We start from the raw sequence: 17,861 nt of genomic DNA on the forward strand, positions 1-17,861 counted from the left end.
CGCTTGGGTCGAAGCCCTGCCCCCCCCCCCACCCCCCGCGCTGTGTCCCCTATTCGGGGGGTGGGGGTGTGAGCGGTTAGTATAGGACCTTGGTCTCCTCGGACCTTTCCAATGTGGGAGTGGAAAGCAAGGAAAAGGCAGGTGAGTCCTAGTTAGCTGAAAACAGTTTTTAAAGGTTTTACTGTAGCGTTTTTGAAAGCTTTAAAGCTTTATAGAAGATTTAAATCTCTGGGGGAGAAAACAAAACCTGATTAGAAATCATTGATAAAATTGCCTTCCGGTGAACTTCGCTTTGCCTGAGCACGTGGCAGGCAAAAGCTGGCAGGGACACCATATAACATTTAGTAAAGAGCACCTATAGTCTTCCAAATCTGGGATCCCAAGCAACTTGCTTCCTCACTCTGTCCCCTCTTGTTCAGGGTCCAAACTGGATTTAGAGGAGATTATATTGGATCAGTTGATTACACAATCAGCTTAGTACGGTTTTTCAGGGACATTTAGGGAGTATTTTAGGGAGGCATGGTTATTCTAACGTCAATATCTAGATTAGGGATATTTCCAAGCTTCCTAGTCCCCACAAAAATATTTATGGATCTAGCTTCCCTGGTTTTATCTAAAACCGTTTAAGGATTTATGTTTGCAATCTATGTTACTTCTCTCCTGGTAATACTTCTCACACATTTACCACCTCCTGTGTAGTATACTGCCTTTTCTTTTTTCTTTTTTTTTTCATCCTAATTTTACCTACTTCAGGTTCTAAGGAGTGCCCTCAGGACTAGCTGTCCAGGATTTGATGGACAAGTCCTTGTTCTACCAAAAAGGGAAGTAAGACTTACCAGTTTGCTCTAGGAAGCAGAAATTAATCACAAGTCTGAGAACAACTTCTGTACAAGCATCTCAGTAGGAGTATTTGGGAATCTAGCATCAGTGCTTCATTTTCAGGTCTGTATCTTTGAAAATTATACTTGTTTACTTATCTCAGTAAAGTGTTCTGGAAACTGTCTATAACACTAACAGGAGTAGGACGGACTTTGAGATGAATTCTCACCATAGGAGGTTAGTACTCTTTTCATCTATTAGGAGGTGATACAGCCCAAACCATAATATTACAGACAAAGGCACAGAGAGCTATTATTAAGTAACTTTATCTCTAGAATTCCAGTTGAGCAGTTCTAACATGTTTTTGAAAAGAAAGGAGCGAAAGGAGCACCTGACTCATCTGATGCTCTAATTATAAAATGTATCCAAACTTAACTAATCAATGAAGAAACCGTGAGCTCCTGCTATCAATAATCCATGAGCAATTATTGCCTGTTATATATATGACACTGTCTTTAGTACAATGTCAACCCTTGGCAGTAATTAATTTAATTCAAAAGCCATTTATGAAGTGAATTCAAAGCACTTGGCTTGATGCTAAAATCTGAAACTAAGATAAATAGCATCAGATAATTTTGCTCAAGGAGTTTATAATCTAGAAAACAAAGACAATGGCCAAAAATGTAAGAAGGCGACCAGACTTGAGGAAGAAAATATTTCCGTTTAGAAATGAGAATGATAATTGGGGTATGAACTAGGGCAATAAAGAATTGACACCTTTGGGGCACCTGGGTGGCTCAGTCGGTTAAGCTTCCAACTTTGGCTCAGGTCCTAATCTCATGGCTCATGGGTTCCAGTCCCCGGGTTTCAGTCCCCCTCGTGCTCTGCACTAATATCTCAGAGCCTGCAATCTGCTTCCTATTCTATGTGTGTGTGTCTCTCTCTGCCCCTCCCCTACTCACACTCTGTCTCTCTCAAAAATAAACAAACATTTAAAAAATGAAAATAAAGTTTTTATCCAATTTGTTTTACCTTGGGTAAAGGGAGGGGTTCAGACTTTGAACCCTTCTCTTCATCATTGTTTTAAGTCTATAATAAAATCTTTCAGGGAAGTCCTATCCAAGCTCCAGGACAAGTAATTCCCTAGTAAATATTAAAACAGTTTAAAAGGTCAGTGATTTGGGGGTGGGGAGAGCAGTGGTCATTCAGCACAGTAGCTGCCACAGCAAAGACAAAGGAAATCAAATCAGAAAGGTCTAGAAGAATAAAGCTTTTGCAATCTTGCAGTTCTTGCCTTTTAAAAAATCCACAGAGGAGAAATATCAGAAAGGACTGACATCACTACAAGGCATGGCTTACTGTAAGTGGAAGGGATCAGGTGCCCATCATTTCTTGTAATTATTTTAGATTTTTTTTTTCTAAATCCACAGAAAACGTGTCCCTATAATCTGAAACTAATGGGGCATATCCTTCTTGAAGATTTGAGTAAACATGCCTGAGAACTTTTAAGAAAAGTGAAATAAAAATAAGCAACATTCTAAGCATACAAATTTTATTTTAGAATTATAATGTGCTTTTTAAAACTATACTAGAGGGGTGGCTCAGTCAGTTAAGCATCCCACTTCAGCTCAGGTCATGATCAACTCTTGATTTTAGCTGATGTCATTATCTCACCGTTTGTGAGTTCAAGCCCTGTGTTAGGTTCTGCACTGACAGCTCAGAGCCTGGAGCCTGGATCATGTTCTGCGTCTCCCTCTCTCTCTGCCTCTCCCCTGCTCGTGTTCTCTCTCTCTCAAAAATAAATAAATAAACAATTAAAAAATAAATAAATAAAAGTATACTAGATTGTTTATTTCTTCCAACAATCCTGTAACAGAGTTCTTATTTTTTTTATTTTTCCTACTATATATATATATACACACACACATATATATACACTGTGAGATAATTCCGGAGCATTTTGGGTTTTACCAACTTCTGACATAAACTCTGAATCTACTACCTACATAAGGTAAAAGTAGCTACAATGAGAGAAACAGGACTAAAGAATAACAAAACTCATGAAACTAATCAAGAGAATATGGCAAAGGTATAGGATAGGCAAGTAGGTCAAAAGAACGGAATACAGTCCAGAAATAGAATCACACTGAATCAGTCAGTTGATTTCCAACAAGATGCCAAAGCAATTCAATGGAAAAAGGGATGTTTTCAACAAGTGGAGCTGTAACAACTAGACAGCCATATTTAAAAAAATAATGTACTTTAACTCTAGCTCACACCATACACAAAGATTAATTCAAGATGGATCATAGACTTAAAAACTAACACCATAAAACTTCTAGAAGAAAACAGGGAAATACCTTGGGGGTGAGCAAGGATTTCTTAGACCACGCACAAAAAACACTATCTATAAGAGAAGAAAAATTGATAAGGTGAACTTCATCAAAATTAAAATCTTCTAATCAAAAAATATCATTAAGAAAAATGAATAGGCAAGCTATAGGCTGGAAAAAAATATTCTCAAAACATTTATCTGATGAAGAACTTGTATGCAAAATATACAAAGAATACCTATAACAATAATTAAGAGACAGAAGTATACAATTAAAACTAGAAAAATGTGCAAGAGATTTAAATAGACAATTCACAAAAGAAGTTATATAAATGCCCAGGGTCATATACAAAGGTACCTGATGTCATTAGTATTCAGAGATATGCAAATCAAAACCACGATGAGATACTTCTTCCCAAACATTAGAACAGCAAGAATTAAAAAGACAGAGAAAATAAAATATTGATCACGGTGTGAAGCAAGTGAGATTTTTAAAAATTTTTTTAATGTTTATTTATTTTTGAGAGAGAGAGGCAGACAGAGAGGAGCAGTAGAGAGAGGGAGACACAGAATCTGAAGCAGGCTCCAGGCACTGTGCTGTTAGCACAGAGCTCGACGCGGGGCTTGAACTCATGAACCATGAGATCATGACCTGAGCCGAAGTTGGATGCTTAACCGACTGAGCCACCCAGGTGCCCCAGAAAGTGAGATTTTTATAAATTGACTGTGAGAGTATAAAATGTAACACCCACACTAGGAAAACTCTTGTAGTTTCTTATAATCATAGATCCAGGCTATAATCCAATAATTCCATGCTGAGGTATCATTCAACAGAAATGAGGACATATAGACACAAAAAGAATTGTTTAAGAATTTTTTTGCAGCTTTATTTATAATTGCTGAAACTTGGGGAAAATTAAATGTCCATCAGCAGAAGAATGGAAAACAAATTGTGGTAACATTCACATAAAAATACTAACTAGGTCAATATAAACAAAATAAAAAGAAACAACCAACACAGAAAAAAACACATCGGCGTGCCTGAGTGGCTCAGTCGATTAAGTATCCCACTTCAGCTCAGGTCATGATCTCATGGTTCACAGGTTCAGGTTCCAGCCCCATGTCAGTCTCTATGCTGTCTGCACACAGCCCACCTCAGATCCTCTGTCCCCCTCTCTGCCCCTCCCCTGCTTGGGCATACTCTCTCTCTCTCTCTCTCTCTCTCAAAAATAAATATTTAAATAAATATTAAATAAATAAACATTTAAAAAAAGAAAGCAAAATACAAAAGACTGTATCCTGTAAAATTTTATTTATGTGAAGTTCAAAGAAAAGGAAAGCTAATCTGTGACAATAGAAATGAGAAAAGTGGTTATTTGCAATCGGATGGGGTACCAATTGACTGAAAAAGAACCTAAGAAAACTTTCTGGAGTGATGGAAATGTTCAGGATATCTGCATGAGAGTACTCGTTTATCAAAACTCAATGAACTATACATGTAAAATCTATATACAAATTATATATAATTCTCTGTGTACAAATTATACTTCAATAACAAATTAATTTTTTAGGTTTTTAGTGTTTATTTTTTTGAGAGAGAGACAGGGACAGAGCACAAGCAGGGGAGGGGCAGAGAGAGAGAGAGACACAGAACTCGAAGCACGCTCCAGACTCCGAGCTGTCAGCGCAGAGACTGATGTGGGACTCAAACTCACAGACCATGAGATCATGACCTGAGCTGAAGTCAGATGCTAAACCTACCGAGCCACCCAGGCACCCCTCAATAACAAATTAATTTTAAAAAACTATGAATTCTTGGGGCACCTGCGTGGCTCAGTCAGTTAAGTATCCAACTCTTGGTTTCAGCTCAAGCCATGATTTCATGGTTTGTGGGATTGAGCCCTACGTTGGGCTCTGTGCTGGCAGTGTGGAGCCAGCTTGGAATTCTCTCTCTCCCTGTCTCTCTGTCCCTCTCCCCTACTCGCACATGCATTCTCCCTCCCTCTCTCTCTTTCTCAAAAAAAATAATAAACATTTTTTAAATTTATGAATTCTACGAAAGGCGGCAATGGGCTAAACCTAAAATAATTGCATATTCACCTCTATCAGTTCCTTCTTAATATTGGTTTGAAAGTATTGAAGGAAAATGTAGGTAAATATGTTACAGAGGAAACTGTGAACTCCTTGTTTATTTCTGTGCTTCTCCCTCCTCCATAGAAACAGTAGGTATTGCTTGTTTTTCCCAGAAAAGGGATATTCTTAAGTGCAGTTGTCTGCCAAGGATTAAGCAGGACATCATCCCTTTCACTGAAGCAGTCAAATAGCAACACCTAATCCCGCCAAGATTCTCTGGCAAATGTGGCCGGCAACATGGAGACATAATTCTTCATTTGTAGGATTAATGCTAACTTCTCTGGCACATACCACTACACTCATTCATGGATGCTACTATAAGTCCAGGGAAGGCATCCTGACACTCCAGTTTAGTTACATAATTTAGGTTAATTTAACCAAGCCCTTCAGTGTAGGTGATATATTGGAGACTTTAAAACACTGAATTCCCAGAAGCAAACGTGAAAATATTTCAAGTTTAGAAAATAAGTACTATGCACCATTTGCTAATATCTCCGTAATTGCTCTTGCTTCTTTCACATCATATAAGCTTACTGACAGCAATAACCAGAATGTACTAATCCCATCATTTCTACCATGGAGCCTCTGTTACAAATATTAGAGCCTTCCATGTGCTGAGAGAAATCACTTGGCAAATCTCGTAGAGCCTACATTTTTTTCCTGCCAAACCTGTTTAAAAGTCTTCTTTTTCTCAGTTTTGATTTAGTAACTTTAGATCTCTGCATTATGTTGTGTTTTGCACGGAGCTATTGACTTCAGCTAAGGAACCGTGAACAATAATTATTTTGCATGACTAAGCTCTGGTACACCATTGTCAGACAGGCACTTTACGGTACCAGTAGTTTCAAAATTTAGAACAGAACTGTCAAACAAGCAAATGCCTACACCAAAGACTTCTATTTTCAAGCTACAGGCATGAGTTCTATGATGTGCAGTAATAGAGTGAATCTTTGTGCTCTTGTGAACGCTCCTGACTTGACAGTCCTAGAAACGAAAGCTGGTTTCTTTCTAGAACAGATATATCAGTGGTAGCAACAATACAAATTTTCAAGCAAGTCTCAGGTATGGCATGAGTGCTGGAAACGGGAGACTCGGGCACTGAGATTATTAAATGCTAAGAAGTACTGTATTTATGATGAGCACAGAACAACATACCTCAAATTGAGAACATCTGATTTGGCTCATCTTAGTTGGACATCTTTCCAACCATTTCAGAAAACATTCAGAGGGTTACCAGTTTATACGAACTAAAATTTTTATCCTAGAAATCATATAAATCTAATAGAAATGTTTCTCAACATTTTAAAAAGCCCAAGAATGGAGCACATTACAGCAAATATTCATAGACAGGGACATAGATTTTCTATAAATTAAATGTATTTTACTCTTTCAGCACAGCCAGGGATGACCCATCAGGAACACAGGCCAAACAATTTCTGTTTAAAAGTTGACATTCTACCCTTTACACTTTTACAACACTTCAATTTTTTTCCAAAGGTCTTTTCTTCCACTGATAATTTGATTCTTAAAACAGCACTTTAGGACAAGTATTACCTTCTTGGCATAGATTTGAAAACTTAAGAACAGAGGTTAAATGACCTTGAAATGTGCTATGATCATTGAAAAAATAAAGGGAAGGATGGGGAACATGGATAAGATGCCTCTCAGATGCCTCTGTCTTTAAATATTTCCTTTTTATTGACCCAGGCCAGTGTTCAGGCTCTCTGAAATAAATTCATACTAATCTATTTTTGTTGATTTATAAATCAGAATTCTTATATTAAATAAAAAGAGGAAGTTCTGCCTTCCCTTTGGCCAGACTAGTCCTACCTACATTACAACGTACTCCTTTTCTAAGTGGGAAACCAATGGAGAAATAACAAATTGTCCAGAACAAAAGAAATACTTCACCAGGTTGTAGTAGAACTTGGAAAATGATCTCAGGTGCCCTTCAGGGGATACCTTCCACGTGACCACAGAAATATTACCACAATTTTTAACTGGATTCTCCAATTTATCTTATGTCCCCACCAGTGTAGCCTACCCAGCTCTGCCTATTTGGACTTTCTGGAACACAGCTCTGATAAAGTCACTCTCCTATACAAGAAATTCAAGATAGGATTCAAGAAACAATGATTTCAACCGGCCTACCTTTCCAATCTCATCTGTAGGATGCATTATATTACAGTAAAAGTAAAATGTTGGGAAATGGACTGGACTTTCTTACTTCATTTGGTCAACTTCTGGGACATCTAAATCTTGATGTAATATGGAAATAAGTTGGACCTGCACCCAGCTATAATAGTAGCCAAAGGAGCTGCTCTTCGAAAAGAGCATAAAGGACTCATTGGAAATTGCTAACGAGACATTTTGAAAATCGACAATAAATCCTAGTTATACATATGTGAAACTATAAAATTTGTATTATGGAAAATTTTTAGTTTACTAAAACTCATGCCTTTCCTGAAACCCTCAAAAGGAGGTGGCAACTAAAAAAGAGAGATTTTAAATAACTCTATAGAAGATAGAAGAGAGATAAAAAGAAGAAAGGGTTGCTAGAGCAGAAACCTTACAAACCAGAGCCAGTAGGTCAGCAGGAGCTATTGGAGAAAAGATTGAGAAGGGGATAGGTGGCTGGGGAAGAGAGGAGCTTCAGAAGAAGAACAGATGTAACCAATGAGGATTCTCATCAGGATTTCAGGCACAATGTGTAATGTAACCTTCCTTCTCTTTCATTCCCCATATAGTCCTTAGTAAAGTATCCAACTCTCTCCAAAGTCTTAGGGAGTTGATTTTCTTTGTGGAACTCCTAAGAGGTGCTGAGTTGGCCTCCAACAAACAGATTGAGAATGTAGAGGGCCCTTGAACACAGCCATGTCTTGCTTAAACCACTAACGTACAATGAATATAGAGCAACTCTGATGACAGTTCCAAGTCCTCCTTGGGAAGAAAATGGCAATAATTGGATTCAATCACTCAATAACTGGCAATAAGTTGATCCAGAATGATTTTTCCCCCTATATATTCTACTCTATTTTTGTCCAGCAAAACCCATGCTGCATCTTGCTTTAGAAATTTTACTGTGATATCTTGGTCTTTACTTGGGCACTTGCCCTTAGTGCAGTCCATATATACGGAAGTCTATTTATAGCTTCTATGGAAAAGTTTTTCTTTTCAATATGATCTTTAAGTGCTGACTGGCTGCAAACAATGATATTCTCTACGTCTGCTATCTCTTTGTAATATCAGTGACCATCTAAGCTCTTACTCACAATGAACAAGCAAGTTAGAGATGGAGTTTAAACCCTCTAGTAGGATAAAGTTGCTTCCTGCTTCACATGAGATCTGAAAATAGATTGGTCTACATTGACAGTGACAAGACCCTTTCTGTCAATACTGTGAAGCTTCTATCCTTCCTAATCTCTGTCAGCGATGGCTTAGGAATGCCAAAATGCTTTAATAGCTTATGGGGCCAGTGTACAAATGATTGGTATCTTAACTGTATATGAAATTCCAGGACAGGCAGAGAAATCAGAAGACTGGAGGAAAAGAGTCTAAATGCATTGCTTACTTTGGGGTTGGTTAATCGACATATGTTCTACCAGTTTCCATTGCTGTACCTCTCCTCTGTTGTCTTATCTGAGAATATCTTCTTTTTTCACTTCAGTCTATCTAAAATTCACATAGCTTAACCTAACTTCTATTTTCCCTTAATTTTGAGGCTTTTGCCAAATTAAAAGTGATTTCATTCTCTACTGAACTTTTGTTTTACCTTTTTTATGGTATGTTTACATTATCTTATGATTTGATTGCTTTCATAACATTATAACACTCCCACTAGACTACCCATACTCACCTTTAAATACACAGTGAATATATAGGGCTCTAAGCTCGTTGAGAAACAATGTGCATGTGTGTACATGCATGTGGACACACACATGCACACATACACAGACACACAAACTAGAAGGAAATAAACAAAATGGTGATAATTGTACTTTCTGGCCTATAGGCATCTGTATGATCTCCATTTTCTTCCTTTTATTTATCTCTATTTTTGAAAAATGTCCATCATAATATCCATTACTTTTTTTAATGTAAAATACAATAATAAACATTTTTTATCAGAAATTCAAATATTTGAGTACTCCCTTTTCCAAACTTTTTTTTCCCCACAAAATACTCTCAAATGATATCAATAAAATACAAGCCACTGACTACGTAGGGTTATTTGCAGGAAGGATAAATAATCTTAGTTCTCATGTTCAATAATGAAAACAAACTCAAGTAGCACCCGTTCAAGTGGTTTTCAAACTACTTTTTTAAATGTTTATTTATTTATTTTTGAGACAGAGAGAGACAGAGAGAGACAGAGAGAGAGGGAGAATGCACAAGGAGTAGGGGAAGACAGAGGAAGAGAGAGAGAGAATTCCAAGCAGGATCCACACTGTCAGTGTGGAGACTGACACAGGGCTCAAACTCATGAATGGTCAGATCATGACCTGAGCCAAAATCAAGAGCTGGATGCTTAACCAACTAAGCCACCCAAGCACCCCTCAAACTATTTTTTAAGTATAATTCTGTTTTTACACAAAATCTTACACAGACTCTTAATATTTAAATAATTTACACCAAGGTACAGGTTTCTCAGGTGGTCCTAAATCTCTAGTGGTTGGAGCAAATATGCATTTCCTTGGCTAGGAAATCCCTAAATCACTTTCATGGAATCTTGGGGTTCCTCTAGTCCAATCCCCTTATTTTTACCATAGAGGAAAATGAGATCCAGAGAGGTTGTAATATCTGTCAAGATAACTCAGCTGGTTACTAGAGCTTACACTTTCTAAGTCTAAGGTTCTGGCTATTATGCCATAATGTACTAATTCCTAATTGCAATTATTTTAGAGCATTACATTTCTCTGACTCAATTCTAGATTGTGACATACATGTGATTTGAATTCTTGGCTCCTTACCCTTTGCTAGTCTTCAATGTCTAGAGTCCTGCTTTCATTTGAGACCTCAGAGATGGTTTCCCTGCCAAAAATCTGATACTCAATAGCTTTTATTGGATTTCCCAGGGCTTGTCTTAATGCCTGGCCTGTTATCTGACCATATGCTCATTGCTACATTGTTCCTCTTTTGACAGACAGGATTTGTTTGATCCTGAAGGTTCATCTTTTCTATTACACATTTGGGCTGACCTTGCATTTTGAAATCACTTCAGCTTCCATGTGCCTTTCTCTAAACTTACCACTGCCAAGCTGAGCAACACATTCAGATTTGTCCGCTATTATGCTTTCTCTTTTTTGCCAAGCCCATAGAGAAAATCCTTGAGTACATTCTGTCTTGGTCTTCTAAGAATGATTGAAGTGATATATAACTTCTTTTTTTTTTCATACACACAAGTCTACAAAGTAATGGTATAAGACAACAAATGACTAAGCTTTTCTCTAAAATCAGGAACAACACAAGGGTACCCACTCACACCCCTCTCAACATAGTTCTAGAAGTCCTAAAGCAATCGGGCAAGAAAAAGTAACAAAAGTTAACAGAATTGGAAAGGAAAAAGTAAAATTGTTTCTATTTGCAGATGATATGATTTTTATAGAGAAAATCCTGAAGACTCAACCAAGAAACTGTGAGGTCTAATTCATGAATTCAATAAAGTTTCAGTATACAAAATTCATATATTAACATATAAAAATCAGTAGTATTTCTCTACACTAACAACAAATTTTATGAGAAAAAAATTAAAAAGGCAATACTATTTATACCAGCATCAAAAAGAATAAAATACTTAGGAATAAATTTAACTAAGAAGGTGAAAAATCTCTATGCTGAAAACTAACACATGGATGAAAGTAATTGAAGAAGACACAAATAAATGAAAAGGTAGCCTGTGTTCATGGATTGGAAAATTATTGTTAAAATGTCAATACTACCAAAAGGCATCTATAGATTCAATGCAATCCCTATCAAGATTCCAATGACATTTTTTTACAGAAGTAGAAAAATTACTCCTAAAGTTTATAAAGAACCACAGAAGACTCCAAATAGCCAAAGAAATCCTGAGAAAGAAGAACAAAACAGGAGAATTCACACTTCCTGATTTCAAGCTATACTATAAAGCTATAGTCATCAAAACAGTGTGGTACCAGCATAAAAACAGACAAATAGACCAATGAAATAGAACCAAGGGCCTAGAAATGAACTTAAGCATATAGAGTCGCCAATATTTGACAAGGAAGCCAAAAATAGTCTAAATGTATGATGTTGGGATATTTGCATACTCCCACATACAAGAATGAAACTGGACCCGTATCTTACACTACTCACAAAAATCAACTCGAAATGGATTAAAGACTTAAATGCAAGACCTGAAACTGAAATTCCTAGAGGAAGGTATAGTAATAAGCTCTTCACCATGGGTCCTGGTAATGATGTTTTGGATATCACACTGAAAGCATAAGTCACAGAATAAAAATAAACAAGTGGGATTATGTCAAACTAAAAGGATTTGTGCAGCAAAAGAAACCATCAATAAAGTGAAAAGACAACATAAAGAATGGGAAAAAATATTTGCAAACCATGTATATGATAAGAAATTAAATAAAAATATATATAAACAACTCCTTAGACTCCATAAGGAAGTAAGAATAATAATCCAATTTAAAAATAGGCAAAGGGACTGAATAGACATTTCACAAAAGAAGATATATGAAAGGCCAGCAGGTGCATGAAAAGATGCTCCACATCATTTGTCATGAGGGAAATGCAAACTAAAATCACTATGAGGTATATTACCTCACACCTGTTAGAAGGGCTGTCATCAAAAAGACAACAGATAACAAATGTTGGTGAGGATACAGAGCAAAGGGAACCCCTGTGCACTTTTGATGGAAATGTAAATTGGTGCAGCCACTATGGGAAACAGGATTGAGGATCCTCAAAAAAGTATGGGGCACCTGGGTGGCTCAGTCCTTTGAATGTCTGACTTTGGCTCAGGTCATGATCTTGCGGTTTGTGGGTTTGAGCCCCGCATCAGGCTCTGTACTGAAAGCTCAAAACCTGGAGCCTGCTTCAGATTCTGTGTCTCCCTCTCTCTCTGCCCCTCCCCTGCATGTGTTCTGTCTCTCTTGTTCTCAAAAATAAAAATATTTAAAATTTTATTATTATTTTTTTAATGTTTATTGTATTTTTGAGAGAGAGAGAGAGAGAGAGAGAGAGAGCAAGCAGGGGAGGTGCAGAGAGAAAGGGTGACACAAATCCGAAGCAGGCTCCAGGCTCTGAGCTGTCAGCACAGAGCCTGACACGGGGCTTGAACTCACAGATGGCAAGATCATGACCTGAGCGGAAGTCGGACGCTTAACTGACTGAACCACCCAGGTGCCCAAAGGCTGTATGCTTTAAACTGGTACAGTGATGTATGTCAGTTATTTCTCAATAAATTTTTTTAAATTGTTTACAAATACATAGAGATTGACCTGATTGAAAAAAAAAAAAAAAGTAAAATGTTTGCAGAAGGATTCATGCAAGATTATTTTTCACTGGAGTTTAAGATGAATAATTTTGTAGAGTATATTAAGATAATTATAGTCATAAATCCTTTCATGTATCTGCCTTTGATTTAATTCATGTATGGCCACATCCTTCTCTTTGTTTATTAGTCATTAAGTGAGCCTTAGGTAAAACCATAATGTAGGCAAGAGTTCATCTGGCAGAAAATGTCATGCAGTCTTTTCTCTGCACCTAGAAATATATGAAAATGTCTGCAGTGCTGTTCCAGATCTAAGAGTCAGCTGTCCTGATTCTTTTATGGGATAGCATGGCAGCTGCCTATACTCTAAGGTTAGTGTCAAAAAGTTTGGACTCATCCCCCTGCCCAAGTTCTCTCTCTCTATTTGTTAGAGGTTTTTTATTATTATTTATTTATTTGTTTGCTTGTTTTTTACCTTCCAAGTATCAGAATACCCAACCCAAATTCAATTAAAAGAGATTTATTAATTCACGCAATTGGTTAGTCCACAAGTATATTCAGTTTCTTTAAGGACTGAGATGAAGTTTTATAAAATGAATTTGGAATCTCTCTCCATTACTCAGCTTTGCTTGCTTGATGTTGGCTGCATTGCAGGCACCATCTCCCCTCATGTTTGCAAGGTAGTCCTGTCCCCAGAAATAGATCAAGTCGTAGAGGTAAGCTTTCCTGACCTTATTTGGTGTTAATTAGGTCACTTATGCATCTCTGAAAAGGGGTAGATAAAATAACTTACATTGAAATATTTACACTGTTGTGGTGGTTAGTTGGTCATGCGTGTGGTGGTTGAGTGGTCCATGTGTCAACATGGAAGGTGTTTTGAGATGAGATTAATATTTAAATTTGTGAACGTTGAATAAGCAGAGTGTCCTATGTAATGTGAATGGGCCTCATCCAATCAGTTGGTGACCTAAATGGAACAAAAAGACCAGCCTCTGAGAACAAGAGGGAATCTTCCAGCAGACTGCCAGTGGTGTTCGTCTACACTATCAGCTCTCCTTAGTGTCCAAGCTGCCAGTCCATACTGAAGATTTTGGACTTCCTAGCTTCTATCATCACACAAGCCAATTCCTTATAATAAATCTATTTACCTCTTTGCCTATCTAATTTAACTATTTATCCATCTATTCATCTATTTATCCTACTAGTTCTGTTTCTCTGGCGAACCCCAGGGACCCCTGACTAATACAACTGGTGAGTGACTCTACCTCCAGAGGTAGGGATAAGAGAGAGCTTCATCCAAATGTTGATTGAGAGACTGGGAATGGTTTTAGGAAGGAAGTAGGGAGGCTTGGCTTCTAATAAGACAATGAACAAATACCCACAAAGGCTTAACAATTGTTTATGACTTTTTGTCCTCTCTGCTTCCTTTTGTAGCTCATTCTTTAGGACAAGTGATTAGGTTTGAATCTCAGTTCAGCCACTTATTAGATAAATGACCTTTGGTAAGTTACTTGGCCTCTGTCTCTGTTCCTCATTTTTGTCTCTGTTTCTCATAGAGATAATAATAGTTCCTACCTCATAGGGTTTTGTGATGATTAAATAAATAAATACATGTAGGGGTGCCTGGGTGGCTCAATTGGTTGAGCGTCCAACTTGGCTCAAGTCATGATCTCATGGTCTGTGAATTCGAGCCCCACGTCGGGCTCTGTGCTGACAGCTCAGAGCCTGAAATCTGCTTCAGATTCTGTGTCTCCTTCTCTCTGTGCCCCTCCCCCGCTCGTGCTCTGTCTCTCTCTGTCAAAAATAAACATTAAAAATAATAGTAATAAATAAATACATGTAAAATTATTAAAACAGGGCCTGGAACAGAGAAAGTATGCTATTGTAATTATTATTATTATTATTCATTATAATCTCCTTTGATCCCTATTTCTCCCCTATGTATTGAATTCCTAGTTTTTCCACATTACATTTCTCGCTGCTCTCAGCTGAACTTGCCTGGCCTAGTTTTTCCAGGTTCTTTCTGGCTCCTCTATCATAATTTACCCATGGCTGTAAGATTTTTTATCAGTGCATTCTTTTTATAGTTTACAGAACTGAACAGGCAACCTAAAATCATAGATTTTTAGAACTTGCGGAGATCATCTAGTCCAGTAGTTTCCAAAGTAGGGTGCACAGGAGTCTTGATTCATTCAGTTGAGGGAGAAATATATTGGTATTTATATTTTTATGCATTTTAAATGTGTAATTTAAGAAAGAAATGAGCTTGCTAGTTAGAGAATGGGTTCATAATGGTATATGTATATGTATATATGTATATCTTATAATACATATATGCTAGAGAGTAAGTGCCCATTTTTTTACTGATAGGATAGTGTAATCAAAAAAGTTGAGATAGCAGTGATCTCACAGAAGAGATCACAGAGGAGGCAAGTGACCCCAAAGAAGGAAACAGCTTACCAAGATCTCAACTATTATTAGAAGAATCTGGTTTTCAATGGGAGACAGTGTGAGATGACCATAGCTAAGTTATTTAAGCCCATGGGGTCTGAGTTGCCTCATCTTTAAAGGGGAAATTATGGGCCCTACGAAGTAAACTTGTTGTGAGTATTAAATTAAGTGAAAGCATATTAAAGAGGGTAGCACAGGGGAGCCTGGGTGGTTCGGTCAGTTAAGTGTCCGACTTTGGCTCAGGTCATGATCTCATAGCTTGTGGGTTCGAGCCCCGCGCCAGGCTCTGTGCTGACAGAGCCTGGAGCCTGCTTTGGATTCTGCGTCTCCCTCTCTCTCTGCACCTAACCCACTCGCATTCTGTCTCTGTCTCTCTCAAAAATAAATAAACATTTAAAAAAAAATTAAAGAGGGCAGTCCAGAGGATGACCCAATGTCAGGACTCAATGTGAGTTCTCTTCGTTTCATGTCTCAGAATAGAGATCTTTCCATTGAATGACAGTGCCTTTCAAAACCTGGAATAAGTAGTACTGGATTATTTGGTACTAATAAAGATATATGTTGGGGCGTCTGGGTTGCTCAGTTGGTCAAGTGTCCAACTCTTGACTTCAGTTCAGGTCATGATCTCAGGGTCGTGGGATCAAGCCCACATCTGGGGCTGCACTGAGCATGGAGACTGCTTAGGAGTCTCTCTCTTCCTCTCTCTCTGCCTCTCCCCTGCACCCACGTGCTCTCTCTCTCTCTCTCTCTCAAAAAAGATATATTTTACTATGGAAAATTTTTGCAATTCAAAATATTTTTTAAAGGATTCCAACATTATAATAACAACAACAACAACAACAATAACAACGACCTCAGTACCACAGTAGACTGGTAACTGAGGGATATATAGGTAAAGGTTTCCTTTGCTACCTTCCTCATGAATCAAACTATATGGGTCAACTCTGTTGTTGGTACCAGAATTCTCTATTGGAGGAGTTTAGAAGCAGTGATCTGTTTGGTATAGGAAAGCAAAGACTTGTCCTAAAGCTGGTTGCATGGAAAGTACACTGTTTATTTCATGTATATTTATTTGCTGTAGCATTTTTAAAGGGATTGTGCTATTGTCCCACTCTCACCCCAGTCATCACTGCTTGTTGTCGCATATGCCCTTATCCTTAGCCTAGCAGTCCTTCCATTCCTTCTCAAAATCCCATGCAAACAATAGTAAATCTCTTTCCTATTCATATGTGTTCTAAATAGCCGCCATCCTATGCAAACTCTTCACTTTCAACTTAATAAGTTTTCCCATCCCTAAATCAAAACTAATTAGCTTTGTTTTTCAAATTGCTGACACTGGGGGTCTTCGCTATAACAAACCTGTGTGTGATTAGTGATATAACGGCTGGTGCTGAGCTTGGGCAAATATTTATAGAGTAATCATATTGGATAGGGTTGAATAACCTCTTGGATTAAGCGTGAGCGTCTGCCAGGCAATGCTGCAAAATTGTGCTAATTTAATGGTACAGTCCATTCTTCCGTCTGCTGATACAACCTCTACAGACACTGCTACAAATATAATCAAGGATATTAGGGCACAGCATGGTTCCTTTATTGGCACCCGTGACAGTAATATGCCAGAAGAATCCAAATATCACTTTGCAAATATAAATTATGTGGTAGGTAAATGGAAGTTCATATAGGGAGAAGATTAAATATACACACACCTAACACATTGACGAAGCAAAGGTAAGTAGTCGCTGGATAAACAGTTGCCACATTATTTGTCTATTAGATACCAAAGGGACAATTTTGCATTTATTTACTATCAGGGACAGTAAACAGATCTGAATTAGGCAAGCCAGTTTTAGTGCTAAAGGAGAATTTCTTCTATATCAAACTGTACTGATAATGTCAACTTCTCATGGGGACACAGCAAGTAAAGCTGAAGATATACAGTTAATTCTTAATAGTAGTCCTCAAAACCTGTAGTGTGAAACGAGATTCAGACCTTGGGGAGGAAGAAATGAAGGCAGTGGCTTTTAAAAGCCATGAAGTTAAGCAGTGGCCAAATGGAGACTAAAAATCCCATCCCAGTGTGTGAACACACTGCCCAGTGCTTTCCCAACCAGGGCATAGGGACCTATTAAAACAAAACACCATAATATTGACATATAAATGACCATAGCAAACTGGGTCATTTCCTTACAAATATTCCTCACTCATAGTGTTGTACAAATTTTAATTTAATAAAGATTCTATATTCGATACATATAGGGACAAAGACCTTGAGTTTCTTCTTTGCATTGATTAATTGTAATTATACCATTTTTTAAATACAGCTTAGCTATCTTTCTCAGATACTCCAACTGGTTAGCTATATTTAGATGTGAGGAGGAAGCAGAGTAATTCTTAAAGAGCTCTATGTTTCTTACAACTGACTTGACTGACAGTCCTTAAGTGCTATTTCTTTCAAAGCAAATATGACTCACAGCCCTTAGGTAGAGTGTGTGCACAGACTAGAAATATTGATCTGTCCACATCCTAGAAACATTAAGACACAATAAAAAGAATTTTTAACTTAATTCTGAATAATGCAATAGCAAAAACATATGAACGGTACACAATCGACAATGGTAATGTATCTGTAATGTTTTATAATGTCAAGGATTT

The 17,861-nt window shown here is 37.5% G+C and overlaps 1 long non-coding RNA gene across 2 annotated transcripts; it reads left to right on the forward strand.

The window, feature by feature from the left end:
• The first annotated feature begins 34 nt into the window (after nucleotides 1-34).
• On the forward strand, nucleotides 35-9,044 carry LOC109268669 (uncharacterized). 2 transcript variants are annotated; one of them, XR_002080722.2, is made up of 3 exons: nucleotides 49-141; nucleotides 754-942; nucleotides 7,319-9,044. It is a non-coding gene; the product is annotated as an uncharacterized LOC109268669 (long non-coding RNA). The 2 variants fall into 2 exon arrangements; XR_002080723.2 differs by lacking the exon at nucleotides 754-942 and having other exon boundaries at nucleotides 35-141.
• Nucleotides 9,045-17,861: the final 8,817 nt, after the last annotated feature.

The sequence above is a fragment of the Panthera pardus genome, unplaced genomic scaffold (assembly GCF_024362965.1).
Source record: "Panthera pardus isolate Hobbes unplaced genomic scaffold, ASM2436296v1 HiC_scaffold_6, whole genome shotgun sequence".
Classification (NCBI taxonomy): Eukaryota; Metazoa; Chordata; class Mammalia; order Carnivora; family Felidae; genus Panthera; species Panthera pardus.